We start from the raw sequence: 24,775 nt of genomic DNA on the forward strand, positions 1-24,775 counted from the left end.
ATGGGAGGTCACTGCTGTGAACAGTAGATGGCTGCAGCAGTCACAGGTCCTGGTCAGCCTGCACACGGCTGGGTCGGTTTACAGATGCGGGATCCCACAGTGGAATCTGACTCTGTATCCGGTCGATGACCCTTGCACGCCTGTCCGCAGTGGTGTTGATCAGTGATGCAGATGTGCGGGTCGGAGGGTCGGCCGGCACATGCACAGAACAGATGACACAGTGCTGTCGCTAGGCGATGACACGGATTCTATTCAGTGACAGTTGCCCACGGGTCGCAGATCAGATGGCTTCCGTTGACTTCAATAAAAGCTGCGTGGAAATTCCGCTAATATAGGACATACTGCGATCTTTCCCTTCGCGATCGGAAAATCGCAACAGATTAAGCCTAAGTGCATTAAGCCTAAGTCTGAAGTTTTTGTGCAAGACATGCTTAAAGATTTGAACCATTTTTTTTTTGTAAAAATGTTTTTCCTGCTTGGTACCTCTCTAAAAGTGGTGAGAGCTCAATAAAAAATTGGTCATGTCCTCTGGCTGTCTATCAGAATTTACTCTAATTTATGCCAGAAATTAGTATAAATTCTAGTAGAACTCTAATCCAGCTAAAGCTGGCACAGACTCCAGTCGTCCCATGGACTGCGATAAATGCCCCAAATTTATTAAAAGGTGTGCATCTATTTGGCACTAGTAGTAGTAGTAGTAATAGTAATAGTAGTAGTAACAGTAGTAGTAGTAGTAGTAGTAATAGTAGTAGTAATAGTAGTAATTCTTTATTTGTATAGCGCCAACATATTTCGCAGCGCTTTGAGGCATGGGGGTAAATGAGACAGTCAGTTTGAAACAAATGGGGTGGGGGAGAAATGGGGTACAAGAAGGGGTGGGCGAGGCGTGGGGAACACAGGCAGGGGATTTCATGTGGAAATCTGTTATTAGAAAGCAAACTGGGTGGGACAGTAAGGAGGTGCAGGGGTAGAGGTTGTATGTGATAGGCAGGGTGGAAGGTGTGAGGAGCCATAGGAAGGGGCAGGGGACTAGGTCAGGGGATTTCATATGCTTCCCTGAAGAGGTGCGTTTTTAAGGCACGTCTGAAACTTCATGCATCAGGAATTGTCTGGATGCCTTGCGGTAGAGCGTTCCAGAGGATGGGTGCTGCTCTAGTGAAATCCTGGAGGCGAGCATGTGAGGTTCGTATTAGAGGGGTGTTTAGCCTGAGTACATTAGCAGAACGGAGTGTGCAGGCAGGGTGATGTACAAACAGGAGAAAGGTGATGTATGGTGGTGCAGCGCCATGCAGATCTGTGTGGGTGAGGTTGAAGCGTTTAAATTAAGTTCTGCAGTGGACGGGCAGCCAATGCGATTGGCATAGTGCAGAGGCGTCTGAATAACTGTTGGATAGAAAAATTAGCTTAGCTGCTGCATTTAGTGAGGATTGGAGTGGAGCAAGTCTGGTGCAGGGGAGGCCGATGAGTAGCGAGTTGCAGTAGTCGAGTCGGGAGTGGATGAGGGTGACCACGAGTGTCTTTAGCATGTCCATGGTGAGGAACGGCCGTGTATTAGCAATATTTTGAGGTGCATGTGGCATGTATGAACCAGAGATTGGATGTGGGGGTTAAAGAAGAGGTCAGAGTCCAGTGTGACCCCAAGGCAGCTGGCATGCTGTCTGGGGGTTATGATGGTGCCAGACACTGGAATGGAGATGTCGAGGGGAGGTCAGTTGGAAAGCAGAAAGATGAGAAGGTCCGTTATAGAGAGGCTAAGTTTGAGAAAAAGGGAGGACATTGTGTTAGAGACAACGGACAGACAGTTGGTGATATTTTGGAGGAATAGTTCAGAGAACTCATGGGAAGAGGTGTATAGTTGGGTGTCATCAGTGTAGAGATGGTATTGGAGGCTGAATTTGTGGATGGTTTGTCCAATTGGGGCTGTATAGAGAAGAGAAGGGGACCAAGGACCGAGTCCTGGGGTATTCCAAAAGCGAGAGGAAGTGGAGGGGAGATGGAGCCAGCAAAGGAGACACTGAAAGAGCGGTCAGAGGGAGGAGAACTAGGAGAGAGCAGTGTCCTTTAGACCAGGGGTCCCCAACTCCAGTCCTCAGGGACCACCAACAGGTCATGTTTTCAGGATATTCTATGGTAAGAACACCTATGGCAATGTCTAAGGCACTGACAATAATTACATCACCTGTGCAATACTGAGGAAATCCTGAAAACCTGACCTGTTGGTGGTCCCTGAGTACTGGAGTTGGGGAACACTGCTTTAGACCAACAGAGCATAGTGAGAAGGAGGTCATGGTCGACATTGTCAAATGCAGCAGAGAGGTCAAGGAGGATTTATAGGAAGTAGTCGACTCTCGACTTTACCGTCATCAGGTCATTTCATACTTTTGTGAGGGCAGTTTTTGTGAAGTGTAGAGAGCGGAAACCAGACTGGAGAGGGTTGTCAGAGAGGAAGCGTGTGAGGTGGGAGTAGACCAGGCATTATAGTAATTTGTAGTTGGCGGCATCAGTCGGGTTAAGGATTAAGTAGAGGGGATATGATGGAGTGTTTAAATGAGGAGGGGATAATGCCAGAGATTAGGGAGAGGTGGGGGCGGAGCCTGGACGCCGAGCGCAATGGCTGCTTGAAAGCTGCGCTCCTAATGGGCATCCACGGCACCTCACAGCAACGGCTATCCGACATAAAGATGGGCAAAACAAGCAAGGAGAAGAACACAGACCTGCAGAGCACCCCTCGCCCAACCAAAATGCAGGCAGACATGCAAAGATTCTTCAGGGATCGGACTGCCCGCGGCCCCCGTCTAAGATGGCGCCGGCACGAGCGCTCACTCCTGCACTCAGCCATGAGGAGGAAGAAGAGCTGCTCTCTGAGGAAGAAGATGGTGAGTCTGTTTCCAGGGGCTTTATGAAGAACTTAATTTCACAAGCCCTGTGCCCTATTAGCTCCGACCTAGCAGAGATAAAGGAAGAATTTAAACAACTAGGGCACAGGGTGGAAGATCTCGAGTCCTCATCTGCTGCCATGACTTCACACTCGCTGCAAATAGAACAAGCCTTAAAGGAACAGCACCTGTATTTAAATAGAACTCTCCTGCTTCAAGAAGATCTGGAAAATAGGAACAGGCGCAATAACCTTCGCTTTAAAGGTATTCCCGAATCCTATGCAAATGAATGCCTAGATAAAGTTGCCAAAGTTATTTTTGCCGCCTTATTGGGGGAGGAGAGAGCGTCCACCATCTGCATTGAAAGGATCCACCGGGCCCTCAGACCACTGTCGGGCGCCCCTGAACCGCCCAGGGATGTTATATGTAAATTATTGGCTTTCCCTGATACAGTCGCGGTTCTAAGAGCGGCCAGAACCCACAAAGATCTGAAATTTGAAGGCGCGCCTATTTTGATCTTTCAGGACCTGGCGCCCTCCACCTTAGCAAAGCGCTGAGCCCTTCGACCATTGCTGGAAGTCCTGAAATCCCGGGAGATAAGATACGCATGGTTATTCCCATTTGGCATTATTCCCATCAAGGGCAAGAGAGTTAACATACGCACCCAAGAAGAGATGCAGAGACTGTGGAACCTCCTAGACATAGAACCAATCGAACTTCCAAATTGGCAACCGCTCCTGGAACTCCCTCAGTTTCAGCTTCTAGAGAATCCAGGAGACTGGCTGTTGGCGGGCAGTGCAAAATCCCCCAAAGGGAAAAAGAAGCCCAAGCAGGACTCGTGAAGCTCAGTCTGGAGAGTGATCTCTCCTGTTCTTCTCCATGTGCTGAAACAAGCCCGCCGAGGTGGGTTCTATCCTCCAGTTGCCTAGCCATCAGTGGTTCTAAGGATAGCCCCACTATAATATATACCTTACCCACTTCCTCTCTTTAACCATTTGTTCCTACAGTGTGTAGCATTATAGGTCCGTCGTGGAGCGTCCCAGGGAAACTTGAACGGATGTCTTCTCGTCTTCCCGACTCAGCTCCCTATTTTGGGGTTTTACTCTTCATAATATGCTGCCCAGGCCGACGAATAAGAGTGCTATACATGCTGTATTGTCGGTTGAATGTTAACCGGTAATGCAAGTATTTAGGGCGTTTAGCCCCTTTTCTTTTCTGGTTTCATGTTCCTTTTTCTCCTTCTTGAGGGCTAGTGCGTGCCTGTACCGTCCAGGCCGTAACTAATTCTCTGACCTCCCGACAGGGCCGTTTGCTCTGCGGGATCTCAGTAGGCTGCCCCACGAGTGGGCCCGCGGTAGGGAGTCAACGGACCCCCCCCCGGGGCGCACTCAAATAAGGTTATCTTTGCCAGCAGAGGCTCTGCTGCATTGAAATTCTATTTTGCTTACTAGATTTGTGTCAATTCCCACCTACCTGTATCTGCCTTCCCTACCTTCTTTACCTTCCCCTTTTTCCCACGCCTTACCCCCATCCACCAAGTCTGGGAGCCGCGCGGGAGAGTGCCAACGGAGGCGCTTTTCTCTCTGCGATTGCTATTATCTTGTCGTTTGCTCACGTGTGCTTTTTCTCATCTTTAGTACAGGAATATCGCCATGAATGGACTGCGTCTCGCCTTCAACACCAGGGGCCTTAATTCGCCTTCCAAACGCCACAACCTCGAGCTGCTACTGAGGAGGTGCGACACTAAAATTCTCTTCCTCCAAGAGACCCACTTTAAAGGAGATAAATCCTTTCCCTTACCGGGGAAGTCTTTCCCCAAGGTATTCCACTGCACTCACCCCTCGTCGGCCTCGAAAGGGGTCTCCATATTCCTTCACAGAACGATTAATTTTGTCGAGGAGGCTCAGTTTAGGGACGACGAGGGTAGAGTCCTGCTCATTAAAGGCACCCTGAACAATACAAAACTGACCTTAGCCAATTTTTATGCCCCAAACACAGAGCAGATAACCGTGGTTGCTCAAGCAGCTTGAGACTCTAAAACACTTCAGCGGGGGACCTAAACGTCACTCTCAATCCCACCTTAGACTCCTTCGGGCCGCTCTCAAATATCCCAAGGTAAATTAAATAAACTGGGCAAACGGCTTCAGGAACTAGGCTTAGTGGACACATGGCGCACCCTACATCCCACCACGAAAGATTTCTCATTTTTCTCCTCTGTGCACTCCACGTTCCAGAGGTTAGATTACGTCTTGGTCTCCTCCTCCCTCCTCTCGTCCCTGATCGGATCGGACATTGACATAATGACGATCTCCGATCACGCCCCGGTGCATACGTCGTTGCGTCTGCCTCAGCCAATATCCAGGGAATGGAGATGGTCACTGAATACTTCCCTCCTTGACCAAATAGAGAACAGAGAGTACTTAACTAAACTCCTAGAAGAATACTTCTGTCTCAATTCAACGGAAGGGTCAGAGTCACCGCTGGTCTGGGAAGCCCACAAGGCTTATATGCGAGGCCTACTTATAGCCCTGGGTTCACGTATCAAGAAACGTAATCAAAAAGCTATTGAGAGGCTTTCGCAGATTGCCAAATTGGAGCTGACTGTGAAACTCTCTCAGGCGAAGCAAAATATGGCTGAACTTGCGGCGGCAAGAGCAGACCTGAAACTTTTACTCAATTCTAAATTTAACAAAAAGCAGCTTCATTTTAAGCACAAGATATATGCTCAGGGTAATAGGGGCAGTAAGCTCATGTCGGCGTTGTTTAAAAAAAGCTCGGGCCAAAAACCAGATCAGGGCTATTAAATCCCCCACAGGGTCGACTCTGACTACCTCCAAAGACATTGCAGAGGAGTTTCAAAGGTTTTATTCAAATCTGTACAACCTTCGAAACACCCATAATACCCCGCCTGCAGAGAATCCCGCGGCCCATATAGACGAATTTCTTCAACAACTCAAGATGCCGACTCAACCCGACAGAGGCTTCATCTTTGGTCACACAGGTCACACAAGAGGAGGTGGAGGCTTTGATAGCCTCTAGTCCCCCTAATAAAAGCCCAGGACCGGACGGACTCCCGGTACAATATTATAAAGCCTTCCTCCCTGTACTAAAACAGACTAACAGCTTTGTTTAATGACCTGTTGGGGGGCAGGGGGGGGCATCCCTGCCGCGGCAATCCCAGGAAGCCCACATCACGCTAATCCACAAGGATAATAAGGACCCAGAACTATGCGGGAGTTACCGCCCCATATCTTTGATCAACCTAGATATGAAATTATGGGCCAAATTGTTAGCAAAACGATTGGAACCGTTCATGCCTGGATTGATTAACTCAGAACAGGCGGGTTTCATCAGAGGAAGGGAGGGGAGAGACAATTGCCTCAGACTCCTCCATGCGGCTAGATATGCTCAACACCATGGGATATCCCTTGCCCTAGTAGGTATGGATGCCGAAAAGGCTTTTGATAGGGTCAACTGGCTCTACATGGAGAGGGTTCTGCATCACTTTGGCCTCCCGTTGCAGTTTACATGGGCGATCTTCTCGCTTTATGCGTGCCCACATGCAAGACTCAAAATTAATGAGATCCTCTCCCCTCCCTTCCTCATAAGAAATGGCACTCGGCAGGGATGCCCCCTTTCGCCTTCTCTTTTCATTCTGTCACTCGAACCCCTCCTTGAAAGTCAGGCAGGACCCAGGGGTTAAGGGTCTGCGGATGGGAGAACAGCAGCTTTCGTCTGCTGCGTTCGCCGACGATATAGCTTTTCTAGTCACTGACCCTCAGTCTTCCCAGACTCTCAGAGCTTCTCGAAGAATTTGGTACGTTCTCGAACTTTAAGATTAATTTTGCGAAATCAACGGCACTGAACATCTCCATACCACAAAAACAATGACAGTCTGAGAAGTAACTCCCCCTTCTCTTGGTCATCGTCCCATCTGGAATACCTAGGGATTAAATTGACCAAAAAAGCTGAGGACCTTTACGTCACCAATTTCGTCCCCCTCATTGCGCGGGTCAAACAACTCCTCAAATGATATGACATCCCCTACATCTCCTGGTTAGGGAGAAAGAACATTATAAAGACATATATTCTCCCCTTGATACTCTATAAGATCAGAATGCTCCCCATTCACCTCCCCACAAAATTTTTCAAACTATTACGTTCGTTTTTTTCGGCATTCGTGTGGAGACAGAGGAGACCCAGACTGGCGCACGGTCTGATGATCAGAAGGAGAAGGGATGGAGGAATTGATCTCCCCAACCTTTACGACTACTACTGCGCCTCCCATCTCCGCTACTGGTGGGATCTCTCCCGATCAGGGGGCGACGAACTACTCACAAAGATGGTTGCAGGCTATAGCAACCCCCCTTATCGGAGGTCATATGGTTGCCCACAGGCTTCCACTATCGGACCAAAACTTCCAATCCCCTTCTCAGAGGTCCTTGCGAGGTTTGGGATAAGCTCAGAGCGGAACTTGCTCCAACTCCCTCGCCTATCTTTCCCCTAGACGTCATCCCTAGAATCCTGAACCCTCAAGTAAACCGGTCCTTGGCACCAGTATGGAAGAATTTCAAGGCGTTCTCCATAGCCAACATACAGGCTCTCTCTCATCTGGTCCCCTCGACGATTCCTCAAAAACTACTCCCCACGGAGACCTTTTCCTTTTTAGAGGTTGCCCAACTATCGGGTATCTTTAAAGAATTTCTCAGTGTATACAAGTCGACCAGACCTCTCACCGTATTTGAGAAGGCCTGGTCAGAAAACAAGCCCTCCCATAAAAAGATCTCCTTTATACGCAAATCTTTTATCTCTCCCCACCAGCCCTACAAACCAGATTTTCTTACGTCATGGGAGAGGGAACTGGGTATCCGGCTTACGGAGGAGACCAAGACGATCCTCGATACATCCTTCGACCTCACTCCATGTGTATTAGCCCAAGAGGCACACTATAAATTATTAGTCAGATGGTATCGGACTCCACAATGGCTATTTGAACACAAGCTCTCTCCCCAGGAATTCTGTTGGAGATGTAAGAATGATGTAGGTTCATACTTGCACATTTGGTGGTCCTGCCCGATGATAGTCCCTTTCTGGAGGGAAGTAGATAAAATCAATAAGAAAATTGCGCCTAATACCCTCCTCTCCCCAGACCTAGTTTTTCTTTGGAGGCCTAGTAAACATTTTCACCCGAAAAAGAACAAACTGGTCGCCCTGCTAGTAGACACAGCCAAATCCCTGATTCCCCGTCTGTGGCTTCAGAGTACGGCTCCGTCCCTGGGTCCATGGAGGGAGAGAGTTGACAACTTATATTCCTTGGAAGAACTGCACAGCTGGTCAAATAACACTTATGATAAATTCGTCGTGACGTGGGCTCCGTGGCGTGAGGCGAGATCCTCGGCTTTGTGGGACGAGTGAGACGTGGTCCTTCTAAACCCCCTCTACGGCAGGCTCTCCATACTACATCCCCCCCCCTTTTTTCCCCACCCGTTTCCCCTGTGCATTCCCCCACCTCAATGTTGGTTATTTAGTTTGGTCTTTTTCTTCTCCTTACTATGATCAGACAAGAAAAGGATGACTGTTTAGTTTAACCCGATGCGAGACGACAGTCTCCCCTCCGTGTCACCCGTATAGCTATAGATGGCGTAGACTTACTAAGCTGAGAATACTACGTGTGTTGCGGTACTACTTCCTTTGGAGCGTCGGTACGCGTTGGACCTATAGTTCTTTGGATTGTCTGTCATTGTCTGTTGTTATCTGATACCCCTGTATATTCTGTGAAAACTACAATAAAAATTTGATTTGAAAAAAAAAGAGATAAGTGAGAGGTTGGAGATTGTGGTGAGGTAAGTAATGACAGCTGGGGAGAGGACTGGAGGAGATGAGGGTCGCTAGCACAGGTGGTGGGGCGGGCAGTGGAAAGCAGCCTAGAGACTTCTTCCTCTGTCTTTGGTTCTAACATAGAAAGTGAGTAGGTGCTGGATGCAGTGCTGAGGAGTGTGGGATTGGGGCTAGCCATGCAGTTTTGGAGATTTCTTTTCAGATGTTGTCGATGTTGTCTTTTGGGGATGTGGGATAGTGAGGAGACAAGGGAGGTAAAGTAAACTTGTTTGGCTTGGTAAAGGGCTAGGTTATAAGCTTTAAGCATGAATTTGAGTTGGAGAAAGACTGTGGGCAGCTTTGATTTTCTCCACAGCTGCTCAGCACACCTAGAGCACCGTCGGATGAAGCGCATTTGGGATGTGAGCCAAGGTTGCGTGGTCTGCGGTTGACAGCTCGGGTCACGGGCGGTGCCGCTTCATCTAGGGTGGTGTCGTAGTGTTCGGCTGCCAGGTTAGGGCAGTTGAGAGAGAGAGAGAGCGGACAGGGAGCATTGGATGGTCTCTGAATACTGTTGGGTGTGGACGGACTGGAGGTTCCTAGAGGTGCAATAGATAGGAGGGTCAGGGGAGATGCTGGAGTGCCTGATGGAGAAAGAGAGAAGCTTGCGATCTGAGAGTGGAAGGGGAGGGGGGGAGTTAGTAAAGTGAGAGGCAGAGATGGAGGAAGATTAAATCAAGAGTGTTGCCATCTCTGAGTGGGGGAGTCAGATTAGTGATAGGCCGAGGGAGGAGGTAAACGTTAAAAGCCGGGAGTCAGATGATGAGCTGGGATCATTAGTAGGGATGTTGAAATCACCAAGGATGAGGGGTGGGATTTCACAGGATAGGAAGTGAGGGAGCCAGGCGACGAAGTGGACTAGGAACAGGTGGTTGGGACCTGGAGGCCGATAAATAACTGACACGTAGGGGCAGTGGGTGGAAGAGTTGCAGGCTGTGGACTTCGAATGACTGGAAGGTAAGCGAGGGAGCTGAGGGAATGACCTGGAAGGTACAGTTAGGCGAGAGGATGACTCCTACTCTGCCGCGCCTGTCGTCTGATCTGGAGGTGTGGGAGAACTGCAGGCCATCACAGGACAATGCAGCGGGGGAGGTAGAATCGGACCGCTGTATCCAGGTTTCGGTGAGGGCGAGCAGGTAAGTGTTTGGTGAAGCGGTCATGGATAGTTGGGAGTTTGCATGCGGATTGGGAGTTCCATAGGGCACATTTGAATAGGATAGGGGGGGGGCATTTGGTAGAAAGCAGTACGGGGTGGGCCTGGGTTGGCGGATATGTCCCCTGCGGCTACAAGTAGCAGGGTAGCTAAGGGGAGCACGTGCTTAGGGAATTTGTGTGCGTGGATGAAGTGTTTCTTGGCGGTATGGGGGGGGGGGGGGGTTGGAGGCGTCTGAGGAAGTTGAAAAGTGCATGGGAGCCGTGCATGGGTGAGGAGAGGAGGGAGGGGCTGATGTGGATGGAGTCTGTTGGGGCTGGGCATTGGAAGAAAGTGTGAATGCTTGAAAGGGGGATAGTGGTGGTGATCAGTGCAAAGGAGAGTATTTTCCTCCAGACTATGAACGATTATGGATTTGACCTGTCTCCTGCTCTGTCGAACGGCACTGTATAACTGCGTTATTCAACTGCATAAGACTCTTGTTTCTGGACACTTATGGCTGAACACGACATGCGAGGCAATATGGCTATAACTGTCTTTAAAGTTCTTGCTGAAGGACTTCAGCTGTGAGTGGCTTGTTACATTTCACTAGTCAACCAGCTAGCCTGTCTTTGCATGGCTAAGGAATCAAGATATGAGGGGAGGTGAAGAGGTTTATTCCCCTCTTAAACAAAATGTGCCCAGCAACACTGAGATGAGACTATATGGGGAGGTGGTGGGGAAAATTACATATGGTAACAAATAGTCAATTCCGTTTATATGAAGCAATGGGACATACCATTGCGCACAGACTATGACTTAAATGAAAGATTTTACAGCAGATTCAGTAGAGGGGAGGCACAGCAATCAAATTCAGATGGAGTGAAACAATGGATGAGTGGGATATACCTGTTGGTGAGAGAGAAGGTAGATGAATATTAGTAAATGCGCTGTTAAACTGCATCATTCGACTGCATAAGACACTTGTTTATTAAAATGTGTGCACCTATTTGGCACACTTCAGTTTAGGGGACTCTTTACTTATCCAAGCATATAATATACAGTATAAGATATTTACAAATATGTACTTAGACCTACATATATATATGTACTGTATCTATAAGTACATAGTCGTGAATGAATGTGGCCACATCAGAAATATTTGACTGACTCGCTGTCTAAATTGCTAAACCCAGGAACATTGAATATCCATCGCTTACTACATCCTACCTCTACCATTCTACTTTGATTTACCATTCTCTCGTTAGTAGCTTTCTGCTCAATGTATTAGCCATTTATACTAAAAAGCTATTTTATTACAGCAATTTTATTCATTTGTGTGTTCACCTACTATGTGGTTAAAAAGGTCCAGCCAATCGCTCAATATTAGTCTTCTGTTGGCATGTAAGGCTTCCTGTATAAGAATTTTCTAATAGGGAATTAAATGAAAATGAAAAGTGAATAAATAGCTGAGGTAACTTCGGCCATGCAGCAGGAGTGGGTATATTGCGTCCTAGTTAAGGGACTAGTTATTGCCCTTAAAGCATATATACTTGCATACTACTTGGATAGTAAGGACTACATGAGACAGCATGTCTTTATAGGTTTTTTAGTGGATGGGAATACTTTAGTGGAGCAGTGTTAAAACGTGGCTCAGAATTGTAACTCAACATCAACTCTGAATGGGGGTATTGCTTCTCACTGAAGGAACACAATTAATGTATGGAAACTTGAGGCATAGAGCATCTTTTCGCACCTCACTTAGCCAACCAGTACTCTGCTCTGTACGGACGATGAGCAAGAGCCCCCGAAACAGCTGCCTGCCAATGGGTATAAGAGGGGGTGCTGGTAAGTCTTTGGCTTTGTGTTCTTTTTTTGGTTTCTATAGTAACGAATGTTATATCACATGAAAGCCATATGTGTCTAATATGTTTTTGTGTTTGTAGCTTATGGCAACAGGGATCTAGGCACGCGGGAAAACAAAATGGTGGAGGCTAAGGCGATATTCACAGCAAATGAGAGCAGAGGAGTGATAAAATTCTTGTTTCTGCAAGGAAAGTCTGAAAGGGATATTCATGGTGATATGTCGCAGACATTGGGGGATCAATGCCCTTCATATTCTTCAGTTAAGAACTGGGTTGCCAAATTTTAAACGGGCCACTTCAGCACCAATGATGAGGAACGTCCTGGACGACCGAGAGAGGTGGTTGTTCCGGAGATCGTCGATGCTGTGCACAACCTCATACTGGAAAATTGGTGAATTTTAGCTAAAGGAATAGCAGACATCATGGGGATTTCTTGTGAACATGTGTGTCATTATCAATGAACATTTGAACATGAAGAAGCTATCTTCAAAGTGGGTCCCCAAATGTTTGACAACAGATCAGAAAAGCATGCGAGTGAAAACTTCCGGTCCATTTGTCAGTATTTCCGGACTGATAAGAACTTCCTGGATCGACTGGTCACTATGGATGAGACCCGGATTTATTTGTATGACCCTGAAACCAAGGAGCAGTCAAGAGGGGAGTCAGTGTTCACCCAAAGAAGTTCAGGGTGCAAAAATCAGCCACTAAGGTGATGGCATCTGTGTTCTGGGATGAGGAGGGCGTGCTGCTAGTGGACTACCTTTAAAATGGTTCCACCATCAATGCAAGGTATTACATTGAACTTTTGGACCAATTGAAGGCAGCTCTGAAGGCCAAAAGGCGCAGCAAGCTGTCCAAAGGAATCTTGTTCCTGCAAGACAATGCCTCCGCTTACACTGCACAAGCGACCATGGCAAAACTGGTGGAGCTAGGCTTGCAGGTGGTTGACCACCCACCTTATTCACCAGATCTAGCTCCCTCCGACTATCATCTGTTTCCAAACCTGAAGAAACACCTCAAGGGGGACCAAATTTCACACCATTTCTGATGCCATGGCTGCTACGGATGACTGGTTTGAAGCACAACCAAAATTGTCCTTTTTGCAAGGCTTACAGAACTTGGAATACTGATGTAAGAAGTGTGTTGACATCAGTGGAGAGTATGTGGAACAAATGTAAAGTTTCATCTTCCTATCTCGTTTCTTTCTGGGTAAAGCCAAAGACTTATCAGCATTGCCTCGTATCTTGCTTTGGGAGGAATCTCTGGTTTGGTTGGTTTAAGAGTTTTCTTTCTTGGAGAAAAGCTACCATGTTTTTCTGACCATAAGAGTCCTTTTTAGCAAGAATAAATCTTGTTTGTGTCCCTGCACCTTATTTTCTGAATGATCTTCCCTTCTCTGTTCCATGACCAGCCAAACCCAGAGCAAGCTTGACATTGGCCTCTTCCTTCTACACCCCAGCAGCCCAGAGGAGCTTTCTCTTTAAATAAACTTTGAGTGACTTTCACGGGTGGAGAAGCGACATAGGTTCAACACTTTTACTTAGTGACTTTTCTTTTAAAGGTATCCTCTCATGGAGTGATGTATAACCAGTTTAAGTGTAAACTGAATTCATATTTGTAAACTATTTCCAGATTACTTTCTCTCAAACTCTGCGACATGTAGGTATAATGCTCTGTGGGTGCAAGGTACATCTCCTCTACTTCCCACAAGGTGACAAGGCACTCCGAACACTATAGCTACTATTCATCATCCTTGAATTGCTTCATAATCACCGTACTCCGTATTGCCGAAAGTTTGTAGTGTAGATGCCAAAGCGCGCCACTAAATTTAGGAACTCTGCATCACTGCAGATTTGCACCGTGGGGTGCAAATCAACCTTTCCAGCAAAGCATCACTGTCTCCCATACTTCTGAGCATAGCACTGTAATGCCAAAGTGCCCTGTCTCCCCGTTCCCCCTCATCAAGTTTTATACACCACATCAATAAATGTCCTTAGCTCTCATAACATCACTCACTATATCGTTAACCCAGTAATGTACGCACTACGTCACAATCCCTATATATTTCAGTCCCTTCAGTCATAGGAGTCTCATAGTCCTTTTATTGTGGTTGTTGAACCGCACTTGCATATTTCAAAGTTAGAATAACAGAAGAAAGAATTACAATGTGCTCAGACTGTTAAAGTCAAGGGAATTAGAGGTTACTCAGGAGAGGTGAAGATAGACAGCACCGCTTATAACCCTGGTATTCACACTAGCCTTTTCACACTAGCGTTTTGATTTGTTTTCTTTCCATTTTGCGGTTCCCACAAAACAGCAAAACATTTTGTTTTCAAGTCCATAGAAATGTATTGAAGCAGAAGGTCTTCAATTTCAATATTTTCTGCCTTCATTCCGGTTTTTGCATTGGATCAAAAGTACAAACTGCTGCACTTTTGTTTTTAGTTTTGAAAACGGATGGATCCTTTTTTTATTTGTTCTCGATTGGGAGGCAGATGAAACTTAAAGGCAAACCGTTTTTTTCATTTCCAGTTTTGTTTGTCTTGTGTGGTGGTTCTTCCATGAATGTGGCTCAATGGTTTGCAGTGGTGCCACGCAATGCTGAGGTCCTAGATTCACATCTCATCAAGGACTACATAAACTTTGAGAAACTCCATACAGTTATCACCCAGTGTCAGATTTGAACCTACAACTCCAGCACTGCCAGGCAGCAATGCTAACTACTGAGCCACCATGCTTCTTTCATTGCCAGTGAAAGAGAAGAGCGAGAAGAATAAACAGAACATGAAAACCAATACACACTTCACCCTTGGTCAGACTTGAACCTTCAACTCCAGCATTGCAAGGCCACCATGCTTGTTTATTGTTCTTCTCTGGAACAGGAGGTGAACAAGAAACATGTGAAAAACAGAGTTCATTCAGATGTCAAGGTAGACACACAATAGAAATCATTACCACAGAGCTAAAATGCCATTTCAGTTCATTGTTACAGGGTGTGTTGCACCAACTGGGCTGTTCCAGCTGTTGAACTTTTTGAGCTAAGATTTGCAAAATCAACTTCACTTGATCTGTTTTCAAAGGTTGAACCTAGAAGAAATGTATCACACGTGGTGATTGGTGACTGTTGACAGGTGATCTTCCCAGTGGCTAGAGGGATCTTCCCAGTGGCTAGAGGGATAGTAAAAACATGTGGGTGTAACTTCAACACCCAGGAAAAGTCTAATGGGCTATTGGCCTAGTCCACCATCTTGAATTTCGCCGACTAAATTTAAGTTCAACTAAGTTTATCCACCAAAATCAGGAGATCAGTTTGAACCAAGATCACAGATGTATCAGACATTATCTTGACACTTAATATCTTAAACAGTTTCCATAAACTTTGCTACATCTGTGTATTTAAATCGCTGAGTGTCAAGTTAACTTTTACTAAATCAGTACATCTTTTTTATCTTGCATATTAAAGCACTTATCCGTGTCATGACATGCTGCAATATCTGCAACGTTTGTCAGAATATTTTAACCTTCCATTGTTTCTGCTTCCCTGTCAGCACTCTGCCGAAAGAGGAAGGAAAGTCTATTTAAGAGAGGGGGTAGGAAAATTTTTTTGTGACTTTGCAAAGTTATTTCCACACAAATAAACACAGGTCTATTGTGCCAAGTTTCTTTGTAGACAGAGTGAGAAGAAAATGAGAACTTTCCAGCTCCATTATTACACAGCTTCTATATAATGCTGCATATTGATGTTTGTGTAGATTACATGTATATTAATCCTCTAATCTGCCCTCTGAATATTTTATATTTTCAGTATATGCACACAGAGGTCAGTTATATTCTCCTCAGTATATACACATAGAGGTGAGGTAGATTCTTCTCAGGCTGCATGTACCGATGTCCCTCTGCAGAATGTGAAGCGTTTGAGCGGGGAGCGCCAATGTGGGGGAGACCATGGGTGAACAAGATGGTGATGGTTGTGATGATGCAGATGCTAGAGTTTGATGAAGCATTAATGGTGGTGGTACAAATGCTTGTCACTGATGCAACAGTCTAGAAAAAGGATTTTTGTACAACAATATCTGATTCTTTAAATCAAAAGGTGAGGGACATTCAGTGTCCTGACACTCATCTGTCTCAGTTTCAGACTCCATTTCTTAAGTTCCTGAATCTGTAGATCTTGGTGGTGATGGGTCCAAGCAAACTTTTAAATGGTTGCGATGCATCACTTGAACATGTCCACTAGGCTATGTTATACGGTACAGTCCTTTTTCAGTGGATATTACAACAGCAACAGTATAGGGCTGCAATTCCCATCTTGAGTCTAATTTCCCTGTACGATGCTTTTTTTTTTTTTTAATCATACACTGTCTCCTTTTTGAAGATCTGTGGCGAGTGCACTCTTGTTAAAGTCTCTAAATTGCTTATTCCGCACTCCTTCCAAGTGATTATCCACAATATCTTGAGCTTTTTTGAGGTGACGCTGATGGTGTTTAACCCATTCTGATTTAGGCATAGGATTTGTATCGTCAAAAATTTGAACACCTAACTTCAAATCAGCAGGTAGTCTTCCTTGCTGTCCAAACATAAGATTGTATGTTGCATAGCCAGTAGAGCACTAAGTCATGTTATGTGTACACTAGTTCAGGTAACAACGCTGGCCAATGAGCTCGTTGTCTCTGAGCAATGGTTCTCAACAGTTCTAAGATTCCGATTTAGATTATTCATAGTTCATTCCTTTGGGGATGATATGCTGTGGTTCTCAACTTTTTGCAATGGTAAACTTCACATAGTTCCTGAAATAGTTGGGACTCGAATGCAGAACCTCTGACCGATTAGTATTTTGTCAGGGCATCCGTAGTTTAGAATGAAGTGTTTCCAAACAATAGCTGCTGCGGTCTTTGTAGTTAAGTCTTTCACTGGAACAGCTACTGCGAATTTTGTGTAGTGATCAATTAGGGTGAATACATAACTATATCCAGAGGAACTAGTCTCTATCTTAAGATCAATTGCCAAAAGTTCAAGAGGCTTATTAGAAACAATTGGATGAAGAGTGGCTGTTTGGTAATTTTTAGCTGTTCTGCGGGTCTTACAAACAGTACACTCCTGACACCATTTTTCAATGTCTTTGTGCATGCCAATTCAGTAAAATGTTTTATTGTAGCTTCAGATTTATATACTCCAAAATGACCTGACTGATTGGGGTAGGCTAACAGTACTTTACTTGCATCTCGACGAGGAATGAGAATTTGCTGAACACTGTTTCCAGATGCAGGATCAATGGAACGTTTGAGGATGGGATTCTTTTTTAGAAATGGTCTTTCTTTTGTCTCCAGAGATGTTGCAGTTCTGGATCAGAAGACTTGCGAAGGATTCCTTTTTGGTATAATTCCAGATAACAATTATTCCTGTAATTCACCAACCGTTTTGCTATCCTGTTGTAACCGGAGCCATCTTTAATGAATATCAGTGGAATCACTTGTAGGATTAGAATCATTAGTTGAGGAATAACATTGTTGAGCTTAATGAACGTCAAAATTGGGGATTTCTATTTCTTCCCACTGGTCTTCCTCAGGGAAATACTCTATTACTTTTGGGTAACCTAGAGTTAGCGTTTGTTTGTTTTTTATAGATCTGTATTTGACGATGAAGCTTGTGAGTCTAGAGAGCCATCTCTGCTTTAGTGCTCTGATTTCGCAGACTTTAGATGAGCCATTGGATTATTATCTGTATAAGCGATGAATGTTGCAGCTGCTAAATAATCTTCGATCTTCTGATACTGTCCAAACTAATGCAAGCAATTCCAACTTGGAAGAACTATAATTCTGATAATTTCTTTGATTCCTTCAGCCAGCGACTAGCATCGGCAACTACTCTTTGCCTTCCTAGACCTGATTTAGTACTTCGCTTAGCCCTTTAAAACTAGCTTCTGTGTACAAATTGAAGGGGAGAGTATAATTTGGATAATCTAGGATAGGAGGGTTGATCTGTCTCTTGAAGGGTCTGGAATGCTTGTTCTTACTCATTCTCCCTATCAATTGGTAAGGGTCTTTTGTGAAATTCTTTTGAATGCCCCCTCAGGACATCTTGTAGAGTGGCGGATACACGGGCGAAATTAGAAGTGCCAGTAATGGCCTACAAACCCTAAAAAACGTCAGACGTCTGAGCATTTTGGGCTTGGGGTAATTTTTTATTGAATTAGTCTTGTCATGGTCAGGATTCACTCAATCAGCGCTAACAATGTAACCTAGGTAGCGCACCTGCGTTTGCAGAAAGTGACACTTAAAGGGGTTGATTTTTAGGCTGTAATTGACTAGAATTTGGTAAACTTTTCTCAAGTGCTGCAAGTGATCTTCATAGTTTTTTTTGAGTATACAATTACATCATCTAGGTATAATAGAACTGACGCAATATTCTTATGGCCTGAGCATCTTTCCATCAATCTTTGGAAGGTCGCCGGGGCATTGCAAAGTCCAAACGGCATGCAATTAAATTCAAATAAACCCAAGGGGGTAGTGAAAGTGGTGGTCTCTCTATCTAACGCACTCAAGGGGACTTGCAAATAACCACTGGTTAGATCTAGAGTAGAGAAATATGCAGCAGTACCTAGGGTTGTTAAAGACTCTTCTATGTGTGGCAGTGGGTAAGCATATTTGTGTTATTTATTTTGCCATAATCTACACAGAATCTTTCATCCTTCTTTCTCACTAGCACAATGGGTGCAGCCAGGGTATAGAACGATACCTCTTTGATTGGGGCATGGCCATTGGTGGGTATTGTGTGGGAGATGCCTTTTACTCTACCAAAATCCATACTATGTTTGCTAAAGGCAGCCTGATTCTCTACAGCAACATCTCACACACCTTGAATTTGGGTTGCAGATGTCTGGGTATCTCCTATGTGAGGGTCATTGACCAAAGACTGCGGACTGCATGGCTCTAACTTGATTTGCTGCACCCCATGCTGTACGCTACTTTTCTCTGGTGACAGTAAGAATACTTGTGCAACGGATATATATATATTTATTTTTAATTTTTTTTTAACTGGATAGGGACATTTCCTATATTAATCAGAGAGAAATGCTCGAGTCTCCCATTGACTTCAATGGGGTTCATATACTCGAACAGAGCTCTCGAGCACTACAAAAATCTTGGCTCGAATAACGAGCACCTGAGCACTTTGGTGCTCGCTCATCTCTACTTCTAACATTTCTGTGTAGCGGTTGCAAAGGATATTCATTCCAAGCATAAGAGGCATTTTTATCAGGCACATCAACAACTAGAATGCCTTGTTTATGCAACTCAGATTTCCCCTCGTCATCCTGACAGCATACACCTGGAGGTTGTCCGCTGGACACCTGTTGGGACAGGAAGCGGAAAAATACAAAAGGTAACTCCCACCACCGGCTCACCAGTGTCTTCCTGTCCCTACAGGACAGTCCAAGCGGAGCCTCCAGGTGTATGCTGGAGGTGAATGAGGAAAGAAGACTCCCATGCAGCCTGTCCGCCCGTCCTCTCTGTTCGGGCTGGCAGGGCTTGCGCCGATGAGACCCTACGAGGGGACCCTCACCCGCAGGATCTACCTAGCACTGTTCCCCCTGTGGGAAAATCCTCCCCCAGTACGCTGCCCAGAGGGTAGTCGTACTGGTAGAAGCAGCCCAGTACCTGGAGGGCTTGGAAGCGCCGGCGTCTCCAGCGGGGATCCAGCGCAGCAAGACAGGTATGCCAGCGTTGATGGAGGCACTCGGGTGTGGGTCCGGTCGGCGTGCGCGCGGCAGCGTCTCCACGTGTGTCCTAGTCGGCGACGTCCTGGTGTATGCGGCGTATCCCTCGGGTCCGGCGCGGCGGCGTGACGTCAGCGCGGCCACGTCACGGGGGGCGGGGCCTTGCTTAAAGGGGGCGTGTCGACGCCAAATTTGAAAATTAAAAAGGCTGGATTCCCCTGCATCTCTCCTGTCTGCACCTTACTGAAGATGTCAGCCAGAGAGGACGCTGAAAGCAGCCTGCTGGTGAGTAGACCGCTTTTGGGTCTTGTACCGGGGGGAGGAAGGAGAAAACAAGTATCAAGTGCTGGAAGTCCTTTTTGCTGTCTTCGTCTCTTAGGACAGAGATGCACAAAAGGCTAGAGAGGCCAAAAAGCGAGTGTGCAAATGACCGGTTTGCTTGCGGCGGCTAGAAGAGGGCCACACCAAGCCACTATGTGCGGACTGTACGGAGAAAGTGGTCCGTGAAGAGGGCTCCTCTGGCATGTCAGACATCTGATCCATGATCCGCGAGGAGATTGAAGCCTCTCTCTCATCTTTCTCTGCCGTCCCCCCACGAAAAGGGTAAGGCGGTCACAAATGGAAGAGTCGGACTCTGAGGAAGGACTCCTAGAAGATTCTCCCTCAGAATCTATGCTGCCCATGGAGGATGCAAGAAAGTATTTCTTTTCATCGGCGGACCTGGGTCAGCTGTTAACCGCGGTCCGACGCACCATGCAGGTGGAGGAAGAGGTGCCGCAGCAGCCATCCTTTCAGGATAGCCTGTTCCGGGGGCTCCTACCACAGCCAAAACCGTCATTTCCATTTAATGACATCTTAAAACAGCTGATCCTGACAGAGTGGAAGCAGGCAGAACAGAAATTCTTCCTGTCCAAGGAATTTAAGGATCGAATGGTCTTCACACCAGAAGATATCAAGTTCCTGGAAACCGTCCCTAAGGTAGATCTGGCGGTTGCCAGGGTCTCAAAGAAAGCAGCCCTCCCCTTTGAGGACATTTCCCAACTGCGGGATCCACTAGATACCAGAGTGGATTCTGCAATGAAAAAGGCCTGGGAGACTGCCGCCCTGACCGTTAAAGCCAACATCACGGCCACATCTGTGGCGAGATCTATGACGGTCTGGTTGGACCAACTCCAGACGCTGATTTCTCAGAGGGGCTCTAGGGAAGACATCTCCAACTGCCTTCCCCTCCTCCAGCAGGCAACCGGCTTTCTGGCAGACGCCTCTATGGAGTCGGTGAGGTTCGGGGCCCGTTCAGCAGCCCTCTCGAACATAGCCAGGAGGGCTGTCTGGGTTATGGCCTGGACAGGGGATAATGCTTCAAAGAACAGGCTCTGTTCCCTGCCCTTCCAAGGACTCAGAATCTTTGGGCCTTCCTTGGATACACTCCTAGAGAAGGCATCAGATAAGAGCCAGGGACTACCATCGGAGAAATCCTTCAAGCGGCCTTCCTCCTCCCACCCTCCTCCCTTTGTTCCCTCTAAAACATACAAGGGGAAAGGGAAAACCGGACGCTGGTCCTATCCCAAAGGAGGAAAGGGTGAGAATCCGCCTTCCAGGATCCTACAAGTAGGGGGTAGACTGAGGGGGTTTGCCCTTAAATGGAGTGAGGTGACCTCCAATCCCTGGGCCTTACGCCTAGTCTCGGAAGGCTATAAAATTGAATTTTCCTCCCCTCCTCCCCGGAGGTTCGTGGTCACCCCCTGCCAGTCACCCTCGACTGCTCAGGCCCTCCAGTTGGGGGTGCAGGAGCTGTTGTCCCTAGGGGCCATCACTCGGGTCCCCACAGAAGAACTGTTCAAGGGGTGCTACTCCCCCTTGTTTCTTGTCAAAAAACCTAACGGGTCCTATAGAACCATAATTAATCTGAAATTCCTGAATAAATCTATCTCATATCAAAGATTTCAAATGGAATCGGTGCGGTCATCAATCCCCTTAATTGCACCAGATAGTGTTATGGCCACCGTGGACTTAAAGGACGCCTACTACCATGTCCCTATACACACAGATTCCCAGCAGTTTCTGCGATTTGCCCTGGTGATGGGTCTGTCTCTCACTTCCAATTTACGTGCCTGCTGTTCGGGATTTCCTCCGCACCCCGGGTGTTCTCCAAACTGGTGTTAGAGATGGTGGCTGCACTAAGGACTGACAAGGTGTTGATTGTCCCATACCTCGATTTCCTGATCATAGCAGGATCGGCTTCAGAACTCCGGTTTCGGGTCAACCTCACACTCCGTCTGTTCGAGTCATTAGGCTAGATCATCAACTCCGTTAAATCCAGTCTTCTGCCCGAACAAAAGAAAAAATTTCTGGGAGTTATTCTGGACTCACACCGCCAGTGCTCATCCCTTCCCCTAGAAAGGCAAAAAGCGATCCAGGACGAGTGTCGGGCACTTTCTCTAACCACCAAAGTCTCCCTTAGAGAGGCATGAGGGTCCTTGGCCTCATGACATCTTGCATCGGGGTAGTTCCTTGGGTCCAGTTATATTGTAGAACTCTCCAAGACTTTATCCTGAGCAACTGGGATAAATCTCCCACTTCCCTGGATCGGAGAGTCGTCCTTACCCACAAGATAAAGTCCTCCTTGGAGTAGTGGATGTCTATCTCCAACCTTGCCAGAGCCACGGCTTGGTACCCCGCATCCCCAGTATTCATCTTTACTGACGCGAGCGCAACTGGCTGGGGGGCCCACTTAGGCCGCAATTACATCCAAGGGGGCTGGAACCGGGAGGAAGCTACTCAATCCTCCAACTACAAAGAACTTTGCGCTGTCTGGAAGGCCATTCGGGGCCTCGAGACAGAGATCAGGGGTAGACACATTAAGATCTTTTCGGATAACATAACAACTGTGTCCCTCATTCGCCACCAGGAATCCACGCGGAACCTCCGACTCCAAGACCTGGCGGCGAAAGTTCTCGGGTGGATAGAGCAGCGGACACCTTCTGTCATAACGTACCACGTAAGGGGCCCAGAGAACTCCAAGGCGGACCATCTCAGCCGCAGGAAGATAGACCCCGGGGAGTGGACTCTACATCCACACGCATTCCAGCTAATTATAGAAAGATGGGGGACACCAAAGGTGGACTTGTTTGCCTCCCGGGAGAACACAGTGTCCCGGTTTTTCTCCAGGGGAGCAGACGGGGGCTCTCTGGGAAAAGACGCACTGTCCCAGGCTTGGGATTGGGACCTTGCATACGCCTTCCCACCTATCCCCCTGATCCCTCTGGTCCTAAGGAAAATTCAGGGGTCCCCAGGCTCCCTTATCCTGGTGGCCCCATTCTGGCCCAAGAGACCCTGGTTCCCGCTCCTGGCCGCTCTCTCGACACAGGATCCTCTACATCTGCCGCAGAGAGGAGACGACCTTCAGCAGGGTCCCCTGATATGCCCAAAGGTCCAACAGTTCAGACTGGCGGCCTGGAAGCTGAGCGGGTAAAATACCTGAGCCAGGGCCTATCAGGGAGGGTGACCACTATTTTATGTGAGAGCCTCAAAAAATCCACCAGAAATATATACTCTAGGGTGTGGGATACCTTCTCTAGGTGGTTGGGACATAGTATACATGACCTCCAACAGCCCGACATTAACAAGATATTGGAGTTCCTACAGGATGAATTGGACATGGGGCTAAGACCTGGTACCCTTAAGATCTAGGTGGCCGCCCTTGGGGCCTTCTTTGACTTCCCCTTACTCGACCATAGGCTAATTAAGAAATTTCTTAAAGGGGTAGTCAGACTCCACCCCTTTATAAGGGAAACCATGCCCCCATGGGACCTGAACCTTGTTTTGCAAGCCCTCTGTGCACACCCCTTTGAGCCCCTGGAAGATCTATCGGTGAAGATCCTCTCCTATAAAGTTGCCTTTCTAGTTGCCATCACATCCACCAGACGGATCGGGGAGATCCAATCCCTCTCTATTAGGACCCCATATATGACCACCTTCCCAGATAAAATAGAGTTCAGGCCTGACCCCTTTTTCCAACCGAAAGTTCTCACAGACTTTCACAGAGAACAGCGAATAGTACTTCCCTCCTTCTGCCAGGAACCCCGTAACACCATGGAACAGAGGTTCCATAATCTGGATGTTAGACGAGCAGTCCTGAAGTATTTGGAGGTCACACATTCCTTCAGGAAGGCTAACAATCTCTTCAATTTCAGGGTCCACGCAGAGGAGGGGCCGCTACTAAGGACTCCTTAGCGCGTTGGGTCAGGAGGGCCATAGAAAAGGGGTACAGATCCCAGGGGATCCCACTCCCGGGCGATGTTAGAGCCCATTCCACTAGGGCGGTCGCCTGTTCCTGGGCGGAGAGAGCCCAGGCGACAACCGACCAGATCTGCAGAGCCGCCACATGGTCGAGCACTCATACCTTCACTAAACACTTTCGCCTAGACCTGGGGGCCAGCCGTGATATGGCCTTTGGGCAGAAGGTGCTACAGACAGTGGTCCCTCCCTAAAGTCCTTGGTTGTTGGCACTTCTCCAGGTGTATGCTGTCAGGATGACGAGGGGAAGACAGGAATTGGGTCCTACCTGTTCATTTCTTTTCTTGAAGTCATCCTGACAGCATAGGGGCTTTTTCCTCCCCTTGACTTATTTTTACGTGAAGTAACGTATTGTACTATGATTTCTGTATTAAAAATGATTGGTTAAACAAAGCCGGGTCACTGTAGTTATTTGGTACACACTGGGGAGTCGGTGGTGGGAGTTACCTTTTGTATTTTTCCGCTTCCTGTCCCAACAGGTGTCCAGCGAACAACCTCCAGGTGTATGCTGTCAGGATGACTTCAAGAAAAGGAATTAACAGGTAGGACCTAATTCCTGTCTTTCCCGCAATGACTATGGGCTCCCAGTACCCGACTATAGGCACAGATAGTCTATTGCTGGCTACAACATTAAGTAACTGTTTGGCAGGCAACTTAACACATCTGGTGACCAGTATTTTTCAAAATCAATTTTACGGATTGTGGTCACTTGCGACCCTGTGTCCAATAATGCAGGCAAAGGCATGCTGTCCACATAGAGGATTACCTTGGGTCGTGGGCCGACATATTTAGAGATGCCGTGAAGGAGTTTTGGACCTTTTCTTTGTCCACTCAGGGAATAGTCCCCAGTGGGCGCCCGTTTTTAAAGCCCAGCAGTGTTTTCTTGATGTCCATACTTGCAGCAATGTTCACAAAATGGCCAGGGTGCGGGAGAGGAGCCTTCGGTAAGTAATTTTCGTTTAGGGACTTGTGGCCCGGGTGAAAGTCTGGCCCTCTAACTCGCTCAGCTTTTTAC

The 24,775-nt window shown here is 47.1% G+C and overlaps 1 protein-coding gene across 3 annotated transcripts in view; it reads left to right on the forward strand.

The window, feature by feature from the left end:
* The window catches only part of RASGRP2 (RAS guanyl releasing protein 2), a 195,291-nt gene that overhangs the window by 45,665 nt on the left and 124,851 nt on the right, over positions 1–24,775 (forward strand). The window contains exon 1 of one of the 3 annotated variants that reach the window (XM_066582606.1): positions 9,801–9,889. The exons of the other annotated variants lie outside the window; for them this stretch is intronic. The gene's annotated coding sequence lies outside the window, so the exon portion shown is untranslated. Of the gene's footprint in view, positions 1–9,800; positions 9,890–24,775 lie in introns of those variants that run through there. 3 annotated transcript variants of the gene reach the window in all.

This window comes from Eleutherodactylus coqui, chromosome 11 (genome assembly GCF_035609145.1).
Source record: "Eleutherodactylus coqui strain aEleCoq1 chromosome 11, aEleCoq1.hap1, whole genome shotgun sequence".
In the NCBI taxonomy this organism is placed as follows: Eukaryota; Metazoa; Chordata; class Amphibia; order Anura; family Eleutherodactylidae; genus Eleutherodactylus; species Eleutherodactylus coqui.